This window comes from Heterodontus francisci, chromosome 5 (genome assembly GCF_036365525.1).
Source record: "Heterodontus francisci isolate sHetFra1 chromosome 5, sHetFra1.hap1, whole genome shotgun sequence".
Taxonomy (NCBI): Eukaryota; Metazoa; Chordata; class Chondrichthyes; order Heterodontiformes; family Heterodontidae; genus Heterodontus; species Heterodontus francisci.
The window spans coordinates 120260295-120275424 of record NC_090375.1 but is presented as its reverse complement, the minus strand read 5'-3'; the positions used below and the strand labels follow the sequence as shown (position 1 = coordinate 120275424).

General features: G+C 43.8%; 1 pseudogene; it reads right to left on the bottom strand.

Annotated features, from left to right (window-relative positions):
* Positions 1-959: 959 nt before the first annotated feature.
* Positions 960-1091, bottom strand: LOC137370364 (U2 spliceosomal RNA; annotated as a pseudogene).
* Positions 1092-15130: the final 14039 nt, after the last annotated feature.

Genomic DNA, 15130 nt, shown 5'->3' with positions numbered 1-15130 from the left:
TGGTTTTCCTTTGTACCACTTGCCACTGACCTGTTTGTCCATCTGCTGCCTCCTCCTCCATTGATTCTGTATGTGGAGGAGGGGTTTCCGGGTGCAGGGTGGGTGCTGGGTCGCTGGTTTCAGCTGCCTCCCCTTTCTTCTCCTTCTCAGGTTGAAGTTCCTCACTGAGGAGAAGGTTGCTGGTCTCCTTTCGAACACCGGACACCTTCGTCGAACCTTCTCCCGGCCTTTCCTTGGACCTTGCCACCTGAGCATAACTGAGGCAGCGTTTGGGGCAGGTTTTGTAGAGGTGGCCTGCTGCACCGCACAAGTTGCAACACTTAGCCTGCTTACAGTCCTTGGTCTGATGGCCTTCCTCCTTGCAGTTCTTGCAAACAACCGTGCTGCAGTTTGCTGCCACGTGACCAGATTTGCCACAGGTCCGGCAAACTCTGGGCTGCCCAGCGTAGACCAAGAAGCCTCGACTTCCCCCAATAGCGAAGCTGGACGGAGGGTGGATGATGGCTCCACTGGGATCGACCTTCAAGGTCACCTTGACCTGCCGCTTGCTGGTCCAAATCCCAAAGGGGTCCTTGACATCAGTGCTGCTGCCAGCCACCTCAATGTACCTGGCGAGAAAGGTGAGTACATCCACCACTGGAACATGGGGGTTGTAGAGGTGAATCGTCACCACCCGGTCCCGTTGTGACGGAAGCGTGAAGAGCGGCTCCGCTGTGAGGATCGACAGTGGCGCCCGGTCCCCTTTCTCCTTGAACGCCTTCAGGAACTTGATGCATCCCGCCACGTTCCGGAACGTCACGTCGAAGTATCCACTGCTGGGAAAATCCTGCAGGCAGAAGACGTCTGTAGCTTGAAATCCACAGCAATCGAAGAGGATTTTCTTGATGAAGTGCATCTCCTTCCTTGTCATTCACGACCACCCGAACAGTGTTGTACACTCCCAGGCCTGAAGCTCGAAGATTGGTTGTAGCCATTTTACTCAAAGCCTACCCAGGATCAAAAGGCAATGATCATGGTCTCTTCTCAACCAAGTAAGCGCTGATAAGAACAGATATTACACTTGATCTTAGCCAAAAGACCGAGATAAACATTTCTTGAATATCTTGCACTTTTCATCTGTAGTTTTATGTGATAACAGTTTTGACCTATTTGCTGTTGTCGGTCCGTGTCTTATCCCATTAAAGTCACCCTTACTAAAATCTACAATCTTATTGTTTCTCCTTTTCAAATCTAACATTAAATTTGATCACATTATGATCAGTATTAGATAAATGTTCACTGATTGTTAGATTATTAACTAAGTCTGGCCATATCAATAATATTGGCATACATCACCATAATCAGAGTGTATCTTCATATGGGAGTCAAGATCTATTATATCTACATGTAAACATGTATGGTAATTCAGTGAAAGTCATCAAAACCTCTGGATCTGTAGACAAACTCAATCCAGATTTGACATTTATGATAGTTTCATATTTTATTTACATTTTAGAAAGGCTTTGGAAGATATGCTCAAGTCTCAGATTTTTAAAAAGAAATGTACCAGTGATTTCAAACATATTTTTCTTTTAGTATTTGCAGTGGAATTGGTGAATCTAATCTTTATCTATTTATTTTTTATTCACATTAAAAAGCATGCATTTATATAGCACCTTTCACCGAACATCCCAAAGCACTTTACAGCCAATGAGTACTTTTGAAGTGTAGTCACTGTTGGAATGTAGAAACACAGCAGCCAATTTGTGCACAGCAAGCTCCCACAAACAACAATGTGATAATAACCAGATACTCAGTTTTTGAGATGTTGACTGTTAGATAAATATCAACCAGGGCATCAGAGACAAATCCCTAGCTCTTCTTCGAAATAGTGCCTGCCATAGGATCTTTTACACCCACCTGAGAGGGTAGATGGCACCTTGGTTTCACATTTCATCCAAAAGACAGTACAGCAGAGCACTTATAATAGTATAAAATAAAAACAAGAAATTCTGGAAATACTCAGCATCTGTGCAGAGAGAAGCAGAGTTAATGTTTCAGGTGAGAAGAAAGGTCCGCTGATTATTTCCAGCATTTCTTGTTTTCATTTCAGATTTCCAGCATCTGCAGTATTTTGCTTTTATTACAGCATAGCACTTCCTCAGTACTGTACTGGTGTGGCAGCCTAGGTTTTGGGGCTCAGGTTCTGGACTTAGATTTGAATTCGCAACCTTCTAGAGGGGCTGCCAATTGAGCTACAACTTACACCATTCTTTTCATAGTGATACACATTGATAATATATTTATAAAATTCTGAAAATCAGGAAGGCACCCCACTGATCACACTGCCTGATGCAACTTTCAGGCAGGTCTGTAAATGGGCAAGCAACCTGCCTGGTTGTTTCCGGTGGGAGGCTGTTCAAATATGTAAATCAGGGTCCTACACTGGTTGTAGGACCCCAATTACAATTTTCAGGTACAACTGTGCATTCTCAGTCCATTTATACCAGGTGTTGAGTGGTCGAACCAGCAATTCTTAAAGGGACTGTGGAAAGCTGCTCAAAAAACGCCAGAGTTTCTCATGTTTTTGTGCAGCCAGGAGGTGCAATTTTGAGACGAGCTACTTAGAGATATCCAAGACCAGGCGAGATATGCCACTTCTTCCAGTTTGCCTTTCCTCTTTGTGGGCAGGTATATGTCATTTCACTCAGACCTCACCCTCAATAAAACAGCTGAGATCGGGCATTTAACAGTCGATAATGTACAAAACTCCATATCACACCATCCATAATGCCATGTACTCGAATGCAGCAGCTACTGAACCTCTAACTTAGCATTTCTTTCTTGTCTTCTAGTACATTTTTTATAAAAAATAAAACCACAAAATCCTCAAATTATGAATAAAACTTGCCAATCGTTTGTGGAGCTATCTTTTTTGATGGTGTTTTCTTGTGATTTAATCTTAGGCAATAGCCTGCAGATCTTACCTGTGCCAACATGTGCCCAAAGGTACTTCCACATCTCAAAACAAAATTGAAAGACACAGGAACTGTATAACAATCTTCCATAGCACTTGATAAAATGCTAAGTTTTGTTTTCATATATCCAAAGCTGATCAAAAATATGTTAGTATTTGTGTTTCTGAAAATAACATTAATTTACATTAAAAATTAATTTGATATGTTATATAAAATTGATGGGGTTCTGTTTTCCAAAGTTTAAGAAAATATTAATTTATGGTAAACACTGGTCATTTGTTTCCTTGGATTATAGAACTCGCAAGTTAATTCTAGCTGTGAGTTCTGATAATCCAGGCAAACAATCAAGAGCTTCCTTTCCAAATACTGCAAAGTTTCCACTGGAAAGTCCCTAGCACAGACAATAGAAACTCAATCTGGCTTTTCTGAAGGATGGACCAGCAATGAGAGTTACTGGGAATCGTAAGGCTGAATTCACATAGAAATTTAAGCACGGAGGAGGCCACCTTCCCTGTGCTGTTAAACAAGTGATTTGCCTACAAATTACAGAGTTCCACCGACAGTCCTGTGTTTTGTTAGAGTTGATCTATTGGTGTCTTAGGTCACACACTGAGTGACATATAAACTTACAATCAAATCACCTTTTACTGTCAACATACATCCACAAATATGCTTTGCCAGTGATAGTATAAAATATTGTCAAAACAAAAAATATTACACCAAAAGAGAAATACATTTGCTTTGTGTTTTTACCAATTGATTACAGTACATGGCCAGGTTTATTCCTTAGCTTTGAGTATCATATAAAGTACGAAGACTTATTGACACATGTTCAGCTGCATTTTGCACGAGGCAAGCTATGTAAACTGAGTGTGTCGCATGGTTCATTTCACTAAACTGAAGAAACAACAGTGAGGGATTCAACAATAGGATAAACAACTACCAATGCCTCAGGTGCTCGCACCTGACTATTTGCCTTTACAAATAGAATGATGGATGTTAAAGTTTAATTAAATAATGCTACCTCACATACACAACATCAAGTACTTATTCCAGGTATTGAGGATAAAATGACAATTGCAGTTATTTCTGCTCCAAACCAGAAATCTATTGTCCTGACTTCAAAACAGAAAAAAAACTTTAAAGGAATAAAGAATTAATTTCATGGTGTATTTTTGGCAGAATAAAGGAATACTAATAACTGCATTTTTCATTCATCAAATCATGCCATGTAAAAGGCCTATAATTAATAACAAAAGTTGTTTTACCTGAAACTTGGATTCAGATTAGATTTGGCATCTTTACTTAACCTACAGATGTTAGAAAGCCAAGCTACTTATTTTCCAACCTTCCTGACTGCTCAGGATTTCAAAACTTTTTTTTAACCTGGGCATTAAGAAAGAAATTCAACAATAAGGTCATGGTTTTAGTTTCTACTGGAGAATTTCTTGTTGCTGAAGTTTCTCTCAGTGGGGCCATTTTAACCTAACCCGCCTGGTGGTAAACTGATTAAATGACAAGTAAAATTGGGTAAGGTTTAAAGCGGGCAGTCGATCCAATCCAATCAATTTTCCACAGGTGAGCTAGCTTAAGATTGGTATCAATAATATATTAAATTTGACAAGTGAGGCTGCTTCATTGAAAACTCAGCAGTATCTGCAGTACCTCTTATTCCTATCAGTGATTCTGTGATAAGGTAATTTCAGTGTTAAAAATGTCATACACAATAATGACTATTTTATAGTGGGAATCTATTGTGCAGTCTGAGCATGGGCAGTGTGCCTAATTTCCAAGGATGCACCAGTACCTTTCAGACAACTGTAGTGATGTCCTGAGGTAACATTTATATTGTGATTTTCTTTCAAAAGAGGGGCCGCAAATTTCAACTCCAAAGTGCCGCTGCTGTCAGCGCTACGGGAGCCCAGAGATGAAAAGAATGGTGTGGTGAATTCCACTCTCGATGACTTCTGGAGCAACCTACACTGATCACCATGTTAGGAAGGACGATAGCATGGGTATCGCATGCATGTGCCAGAAGCTTGCAGAATGGGCACATTATGATGACTATCAGAGTCCAATGCTGATTTGGTGCCTGATTTGCCATTTTCGACTTTATAGGTCCAGTTAACGTCCTCGCTTAAACGCACACAGCTACCCACCAACCCCCCCCAACCACACCACCTCCCCGACTAGCTATTTAAAAGGACTTTGGGCTGCTGCAGGGTTAATGGAAGTGCTGCGTAATGTGTTTGGAGGAAACATAGAAACCTAGAAAAATAGGATCGGGAGTAGGCCATTCGGCCCTTCGAGCCTGCTCCGCCATTCAATAAGATCATGGCTGATCATCCAAACTCAGTAACCTATTCCTGCATTCTCCCCGTTAGCCCTAAGAACTATATCTAACTCTTTCTTGAATATATTTAATGATTTGGCCTCCACTGCTTTCCATGGTGGAGAATTCCACAGGTTCACCACTCTCTGGGTGAAGAAATCTCTCCTCATCTCAGTCCTAAATGGCTTACCCCTTATCCTTAGACTGTGATCCCTGGTCCTGGACTGCCCCGCTATCGGGAACATCCTTCCTGCATCTAGTCTGTTCAGTCCTGTTAGAGTTTTGTAGGTTTCTATGAGATCCCCTCTCACTCTTCTAAACTCTGGCGAATATAAGCCTAATTGACCCAATCTCTCTTCATACGTCAGTCCTGCCATCCCAGGAATCAGTCTGGTGGACCTTTGCTGCACTCCATCCATGGCAAGAACATCCTTCCTCAGATAAGGCGACCAAAACTGCACACAATACTCCAGATGTGGTCTCACCAATGCAGCAAGACATCCCTGCTCCTGTACCCGAATCCTCTTGCTATGAAGGCCAACATACCATTTGCCTTCTTAACTGCCTGTTGCACCTGCATGCTTACTTTCAGCGACTGGTGCACAAGGACACCCAGGTCTCGCTGCACCTCCCCCTTTCCCAATCTATTGCCGTTCAGATAATAACCTGCCTTTCTGTTTTTGCTCCCAAAGTGGATAACCTCACATTTATCCACATTATACTGCATCTGCCATATATTTGCTAACTTACTCAACCTGTCCAAATCACACTGGAGCTTCTCTGCATCCTCCTCACAGCTCACACTCACATTCGGCTTTGTGTCATCTGCAAACTTGGATACATTACATTTAATTCCCTCATCTATACCATTAATATATATTGTGAATAGCTGGGGTCCTAGCACTGATCCCTGCAGTACCCCACTAGTCACTGCCTGCCACTCGGAAAAAGACCCCTTTATTCCTACTCTTTGTCTCCTGTCTGCCAACCAGTTCTCTGTCAGTACCTTACCGACAATCCCATGTGCTTTAATTTTGCAAGCTAATCTCTTATGTGGGACCTTATCGAAAGCCTTCTGAAAGTCCAAATACACCACACCCACTGGTTCTCCCTTATCTATTCTACTAGGAGGAGTTGAGAGAAGTTCTTTAAGTCAGAAGGGAGTGGCATTGGACCATTGTGAGGAGTGGTGTGGATTTGAAAGGCCTTTGAGCAGAAAAATGCTCTCATCATGGAGGGCTATAGTAGCAGTCCATCTTGGGTTGCAGCATGACAGGGAGATGGAGGAGAGGCAGCAGAGAGGAGCAGCTGTTCACAGAGGGAGGAGGAGGGCTCTCAAAAGAAGGCTGTACCCACCTCGGAGTTTCAATAGCATGACTCCTACCTCCACCTCATCCAAAATCAGTGTGTGCAGCGTTTTTTTTTGCAAAAATATACTTCATTCATAAAAATTTGCAAAAATACATTACAAAACAGTTCAAAATTCACATTTCGGAAAGAGATCAGATTTGTTCAATACAGAAAACATGACGTGCCTCACAATTGTTGCCATTCCATTTTAATTCCAATGTACATTTGCATTACACAGCAAAAGAATATTTGGTGCATACAGTCCAAGGGGTTTTATAGGGGTTCCAGATCCTCGGTATACTCTGGCTGGAGGACCTTACACAGTGGCCATTCCCCACTGAGCCTTTGCAGTGGCTGCCCCTAGCTTTAGTGCGTCCCTCAGCACGTAGTCCTAGACCTTGGAATGTGCCAGTTTGCAACACTTGGTCGTGGACAACTCTTTGCATTGGAAGACCAGCAAGTTTCTGGCAGACCAAAGAGCGTCTTACACAGAGTTAATGGTCCTACAGCAGCAATTGATGTTTAGCTCGGTGTGCGTCCCTGGGGACAGACCGTAGAGCACAGATTCCTGTGTTACCGAGCTGCTCAGGACGATCCCTGAAGAAAACCACTGCATCTCTTTCCCCACCCGCTTTGCAAAGGCACATTCCAGAAGGAGGTGGACGACAGTCTCTTCCCCACCACAACCACCTCGAGGGCAGCATGCGGAGGCGGTGAGACTCCGGGCATGCAGGAAGAATCTGATGAGGAGGGCCCTTCTCACCACCAGCCAAGCTACATCTTGGTGCTTGTTTGAAAGTTTTAGCGATGAGGTATTCTGCCAAATGACTTTGGAAGTCTGCTCGGGCAACCATCCAACAGGATCCACCATCTCCTTTGCCCGTAGGGCCTTGAGGATATTCCATGCAGACCACTGCCCGATGGATTTGTGGTCAAAGGTGTTTTTCTGCACAAACTTTTCCATGAAGGATATGTGGTAGGGCAGGGTCCAACCGAATGGAGCTTTCGCGGCAATGTGGCCAGACCCATACTTCGCAACACCAGGGACAGATAGAACCTCAGCACAAAGTGACACTTGGGGCTGGGTTTTACCTTAGGCAAATGGGAACTCGCCACCACTGTAAAGGTCGATGGCGAACTCGCTTCCGCCTGGCCTGAGGATCAATCCCGCATTTTACGAGTCCCCGGGTTTTAATTGTCCAGAGGCAAGACTTCCACCCACCTGAGGGAGGAGGTCGCGCCTCAGCGAACTGCCGGCCAATCAGCGGGCCAGTAGCTCTTAGTCCCAGCAGCGTCACTGGGAGCAGTGGCCACTGCTGGGACTGCAGCCCAGCTGACCAGATGGAACCATGAGTGAAGGTAAGTTGGGCATGGCTCACCAGGGAGATTGGTCATTCCCTAGTGAGGCTGGAGTGGTTGTTTGGGGGGAGGGGGCATCCTGGGTCCTGGAGGTGGGTTGGGAGGCGGGGGTGACCCTCAATCGGGGTCCTGGAGGTGGGTTGGAAGGCGGGGGTGACCTCAATCGTAAAATACCCATGGAGGCGGGCAAGGTCCATTAAGTGGCCACTTAATGGCCTTGATTGGCCTCGGGCGGGCGGGTGGTTTCTTCCACCCCCTCCCCCCTGCCTGACTGCCATAAAGTTGACCGGAGACGGGAGCAGGGCGGGTAGGCCTCCTGGAGCCTCCTGTTCAATTTTTCACTGCCGCCAGGCCACCATCCGACCCACTGGGGTGGCATATAATTCAGCCCTTTTGTTTGCGTACTGGGGTTCTACGCACAGCTTGATGCAGCCACACACAAAGGTGGCCATCAAGATGAGGGCGACATTGGGTACATTTTTTCCCCCTTTATCCAGTGGTTTGAACATCATGTCCCTGTGGACATGCTCCATTTTTGATCTCTAGATTAAGCGGAAAATGGCTCGGGTGACCACCATGGCACAGGAGTGGGGTAAGTGCCAGACCTGCGCCACATACTGTAACAGAGTGAGCACCTCGCACGTGATGACCAGGTTCTTACCCACAATGGAGAGAGAAAGCTCCTCCCACATGCTCAGTTTATGTTATTTGCTCCTTCCAGTTTTTGCCGCACTCCCTGGCCTGTCCAAACCATATCACCAGAACCTTCAGGTAGCCTGACCTGACGGTGAAGGAAACAAAGGATTGGTCATCCCAGTTCCCAAAGAACATTGCCTCGCTCTTGCCGTGATTTACTTTGGCTCTTGAGGCCAGTTCGAACTGGTCACAGATGCTCAGCAGAAGTCATGTTTTACAAAGGAGAACTGTGCCACCTCCGCCAACCTAGCCTGCAGTCATAGAGCAGGGTGAGGACAGTACTGCCAATGGCCATCAAGATCACCATGGCCCTGAATTCTACGCCTCAGCATTGTTCTATTGCCAACGTATCTCAGCTTGCTGCATCAGGGAGGAAGGCAGGAGGCATCCAGGACATCATCAGGCTATCTGCCAGTCTGCCACTGCAGCAAATATCTCTGTGGTGCATGCTCATCAGTCTTTTCCTGAACACCACCCCATTGAAGTCCTCTTCTGATTCCTCTGCAGCAGAATTTGCTGTGACCTCACTGTTCGGTGAGCTGGCACACATTGTATCCTTTTCCCCTGGCCTTGTTACAGCCCATTCGTGGCCGATGCTCATCCCGTCTCTGTCCTACTCTATAAAGTTCACGTAGTGCCAGTATCTGAGCTGATGGCTGATTAAGAAAGGATCTTCTTCCTCAGACATGTGCTCTTCTTCGTATTGTAAGATTATTAGGTTGCTAAAAGTCACTTAACAGCAAACAAAATAGTTAAAATCTAGCTACTATAAATAACAAATGACATTATTATAAACTGACATTTAGCTTTATTAGAATCCTTCGTTGTAGTATAATAAAGTCAAATAACTTAGGAAATAGGGCACAGTATATGCAAGATGTCAAGGCAAAGAGATTCTGGAAGGTTATGTCAAGTTTTAAAATGCTTATTTGCAGTAAAAAGTGTTAGACCGTGAGAACAGACAGTGAACACAGCTTCTGCATAGTTTTGTCTTGGAGTGAGATAAGGTATCCTCAGAAAAGTACAAGTATTGAGATAAGGTGATTAACACAAAGACTCTTTCTATGTATTATTTGGTACATTGAGCAGTGTGAAGGTTGGTGGTGGGGTTGGTAGGAGATGGCATTTGAAGATGCATTCACTGACCTTGACCATTCATGTGTGGTCATTGATCTTTTTACAGCCTTGGAGCCAGACTCCTTGCATTGACTTCCATGCCTATCTGCTCCCACTGCCTTCGTAGTGTAAGCCTGGAGGGCCTCCTGGTCCCCTGCAGAAAGATCACCTCACTCCTGCTTTCCATCTCCTGCACTCGGACCTCCAGTGCTGAATCTGAGAACCTGAGAGCCCTCTCTCTGGCCTGCTGCTCCATTGCTCTGGATTCTTCCTGCTTTGAAAGTCTTTCACAGCCACTTCCTGTACCTGTTGCAGCCAGAATGCGCTTCCCAGACTGGCACCAGCGACCCCGCCTCACCTAACTCTGGGCCTGGGTCAAGTCCTCTGCAGTACCGGCAGCGGCCACCACTGCTGGTGGTGCTGCCAATACTGCTGAGCTGCCGGTCTTCTGAACAGGGATCTTTAAAGGAACAGGGATCCCGCCTCCTGAAACTTTGGTTTAAAAATACCAGAGGATCGTTCGGGGGGGGCGCGAAAAGACCCCGCCTTTTCGACCTGGTGCCGGGAGCTGGGCCTCCAGCACAAAATCCACACTGATATGCACGTGAGGAAAACAAATGAAAACATTCTGATTGCACATTTGTTGCAGCTTTTTTGTGCTTTATAAACATTAAAATGTTTAGATTACTAAAGGAGAGAGGGAATGAGAGACTGGGGTCAAAGAGAAATAAAAAGCAACAGGTAATGTGCTCCTCATTTTAATTTGATTTATTTTGAAACCAAAAAAACAGGAGAGGGGGAAGGGAACAGGAAACAGGTTGAGGGCAAGGAAGGCCTCTACTCTCTTCAAAACTACCCTTGGGGGTAGCAGTTGGGAGTGGGGAGGTAGTAAAGTGAAGGTAGGAGGAGAGGATGCAGAGGTTAGATGGGTTGTTCAAAGGGGAACAGCTAGGGAAAGCATTGAAGTGAGGGGGTGGTAGGAAGGAGAATGGTAGTATGCAGAGGAAGAGGTTGGGGCACAATAGGAAAAAGCAAAACTTGCGTTTATATAGTGGCTTTCATGACCACCAGGTGTTCCAAAGCACTTTACAGCCAATGAAGTACTTTTGAAGTGTAATTACTGTTGTAATGTAGGCAACACGGCAGTCAATATGTGCAACGCAAGCTCCAACAAACAGCAAAATGATAATGACCAGATAATCTGTTTTTGTGATATTGATTGAGGGATAAATATTGATCAAGTCACTGGGGAAAACTCCCCTGCTCTGCTTCAAAATAGTGCTGTGGGATCATTTATGTCTACCTAAGAGGATAGACAGGGCTTCGGTTTAACATCTCATCCAAAAGACAGCACTCCCTCAGTACTGCACTGAAGTGTCAGCCTAGATTTTTGCACTCAAGTCCTGAACTGGGACTTAAACCCACAGCCTTCTGACTCAGAGGTACTACAAACTGAACCATGGCTGAGCGAGGAGGTGGGGAAAGCATGAATGATTGGGACAGAGAAGGGAATGGGATGGAAGCTACTGTAAATTACGTTTTCCTCACAATCCCCATGCAAATGCATGCTACAGCTGTTGGTGGCTCCTTTCCCTGCCACACTGCACAATACCTTCACATCACCTTCCAAAGGACAGAAGTTAAAGAGAAAGAAGCAGAGAAGACACAGAAAAGAGCAGGAAGAAGAGATATACAAAAGCAGATGAGAGATAGAAGGAATCAGCAACACAAACACATGAGGGACAGGTAAAAGAGTGGCCATGTTCTCTCATACTATGTGTAATGCCAAGGGAGCTCAACTAGGTGATGAAAAAAGTACTATATTCTTAAAATCAGACTTAAGCTGCTATTCAGTAAAAAATTGGTTATGAAATATTTTTCAAGCATTATACAACATTCAATATTCATCTCAATAACCTGGGTTCTTATCCAGGTTGTCCAGACCAACGGTTTCCACTTCTGGCTTAAGTTCACCCAATGGGTGAGCTGGTTAAGGAAATGCATAGTTGAGCTATACAGCAACATAAAGGTCCCAGGTTCAATTCTCAGTCTGTGCTGAATTAGCTAATCTAAGGAGCCCAATTAGCTCATCCAGGGTAGAGTGAGGGCAAATCAGCCAGCACTCCTGCTTGTGATTATTGCACATTGAGATTTATTAGAAAGTTACATACTGGATCAGGCTTGCAAATAGTGGTCTGGTGGTGAAGCCTTAAGCAGTTATCTTTTATGTTTGCAGATTCAAAATCTATCCATCAGAGGTGTACTCAACAACTTATTCTGTTGTGGGGTCATTGGTTCTTCAACAATCAGTGATGACATCACCTCACAGGACTGAAACTGAAAATCATGCCTATCCTTGTATTTAAGATGCAGACTTACAGCACAATGAAATACTGTACTCTATTTTTTATAAATATAACAATCAAGTACGCTGTACTTATCAGATGCGACAAAAGTTTAGAATTTGATTTTATAAGATGTTCAAGAGTACATACCATTTGCAATGTAACATAAGATGTTAGATGATAGATAGAGAAGAGCCTGTACTCCAACATGAACATGTTAATCTTACCTTATGCCCCTTATTTCTCTGTTGACATTAATGATGTTTTCATATGACAGTACAATGAACACGCAGAATACAAAGTGGACTTGTTTTAAGTTACTTAAGCAGGAGTGTAGTCTAGTGACCTGCATCTCCTTCTCTAGCATCCCTCATGAGTTCCTAATTTGGCATCTTAAAGAAAATACTTTATTAAATGTTCTGTATTTTTAGATCAGTTTCATAAAATAAAGTCGAATAAATTTATTTCTCTTTATACTTAGATTTTCAACGCATTACTAAAAGCAAATTTAATTGATTTCTAAATTAACAAATGTTCTGATGGGATTAATTACAGGAATTTACAGGAAAGTAAAGTCATTTTAATTTTCTACAGTTTTCATTATAAGCCTATGGAATGTACAGTGAAAGTGATACTGTTGCTTTAAAGTATCATTTGATCTGCAATTGTGGTTGCATTTAAGCCTGGCTACTTTGTGATGGATGGCAAGTTGATTAATCACAGAGTCATTGCACTCTGCATGCTTCAGTTCATCTTCAGCATGTAGTACTGATGAATCACCAGTGGGACGAATATCAACTAAGCAACAGCACACTGGCAATAACACAAGAAGTATGCACAAAACAAGGAGTTTAAAAGTAAAAGCAAATCCAGAACTACAAGGTCAATACTGCAGGGTTTGTTCAAGCTACTTACATCCACCAGAAGTAGATAATCGTTAGAAGAATGTGCCTATTATTTGAGTTGCAGTTGGCTTGTCAAAGAGGCTCTTAACCAAACAAATAATGTAATTCCGTCATCCAACCAGTCCTGACAAAATATACTGCACTTCATGGAGACATTGGAACAAGTATTCATGATGGTGGTCAACGTACCGCTGCTTATTGCTAAGAGCAATCTAGGAGGTACAAGGATATTAGCAGTGACATAGGTTTTAAATTATTATACCGACAGAGAAGTGAAAACGCCAATTTAATCAATTAATAAGACTGTCAAATTGCTTTGCATAAAGCTATATACACCAATATTTCAAACCCTTGTGTCACTAACAGTGTATAATTTAGACGAGGTATTGTTGCTACCAATTTATTTCACTACGCTTCCTGGACCAGCCATTACTCTAAAGGTTCACAGATCATGACAGTGAAACAAATCCTAATATTACAGTAATAATAGAGCTCTGATGAAAGGTCTGAAACATTAGCTCTGTTTCTCCCTCCACAGATGCTGGCAGACCTGTTGAGTATTTCCAACATTTTCTGTTATTATTTCAGGTTTTCAGCATCTGCAGTATTTTGCTTTTGTGTTTCAGTAATAATGTTGTTCAACTGCCAATAGATTTATTACTGTAATAATAATCTCATACAACTGAGCTATACTCCACCTAACCATTTTAAATAGAAATAAACTTCCATACTTACTCTATTTATTTTATCTGTTGCTAAAGTACTTAAAACCCCCTTGACTCTACCCCTCTGATCCCTCTGCCCTTCTGCCCTCACTCAAACATTCTAGACTCATAATTCCCCAGCCACCTTCTCAACCTTGCCATCACAAGACCTCACCATCCCCAAGGTTTTGATGATTGACACAGTAATTTCCAATTCCTCTGTCCACAACTTGCTGCCCATCAGCCCTCCCATTACCTTCACTCCATCCCTCGAAAAAATTTCTTCCCGTTCTCTCAAAAGTTGAATCTCTGAAAGCCCCCATTTTAACCTAACTCCACAGCGGGAATGGCGTAGGGTCAGGTCAGATGCTGGTTTTGCACATGTCCAGTTTTACTCTCCATTCAAGTGGGAAAGAGTTTCATGCAGTCTTTTGACAATCCTCTGAGCTCACTGTATGATATATTAGAGAATATACAAAGATGGGGCTCAGATCTGTGTGAGCATGCATGAGAGTTTGAGAAATCTGCAGTTACCTCCTATAGAGGGCCATCTGCAGGAAAGTCCCTGAGGAGAGAGGTTCAAAGGGCAAATCTAATTTCTTGTGCAAAACTTGTGACTGTATCTATTGAGACCTAGGGCTGCAACTTACTGGAGATTAAGGATTCAGTTTGATGTCTATTTCCATACAAATTGCTGCTGACTTGTAAGGGAAGCCCAATAGCTGAGGCATGGCAGGACAATTCATCATCCTCTGTCAAGGCTTCAAGGTGACATTATTGGCCCTCCAGCTGAAACGTTTCCCCTCCACACTAGGTCCCGGCCTTGCATCATGGATTCCAAAGGGCCATACAAGGGGTCAAACCATCCAAAATCAGTGGCAGAAGAAGGTGGGGGTTTCCCAATGTTGCCAGTTCCAAGATCGCGGCCTCACAGGGACCTCGCACATTATCAGAGTTGCCATGCTTGGTGAGATCAGGTGTACCAGACCATCAATTGTCATTTGTGGGTCTCATCTGGGATCCTAATCTGGATCTCGGAAGGCAAAGCTAGTTTCCTTTTACGTTATGCTCCATTCCAAAGGAGGCTCAGGGAGCACCACTTAATATTTTCTGCAGGAGGAGGAGCCTGATACCATCCACTGGAACTGGCAAATTTTACTGCAATACCCTCACCTGGTTCCATTTGGACAGCCGCCAGGGGCTGGTATGGAGATTTGCATTTATTTGATATAATTTCAATATTGAAATGAAGGCCCTGCCGCTTGGCGATGGGGGGGCCGCACCGAGGCCTCGCCACCGCCGCTACTATGTGGCGGGTCCTTCTCGCCATCATGGGTCGTGGCAGGCCACTCCCACAAGCATTTTA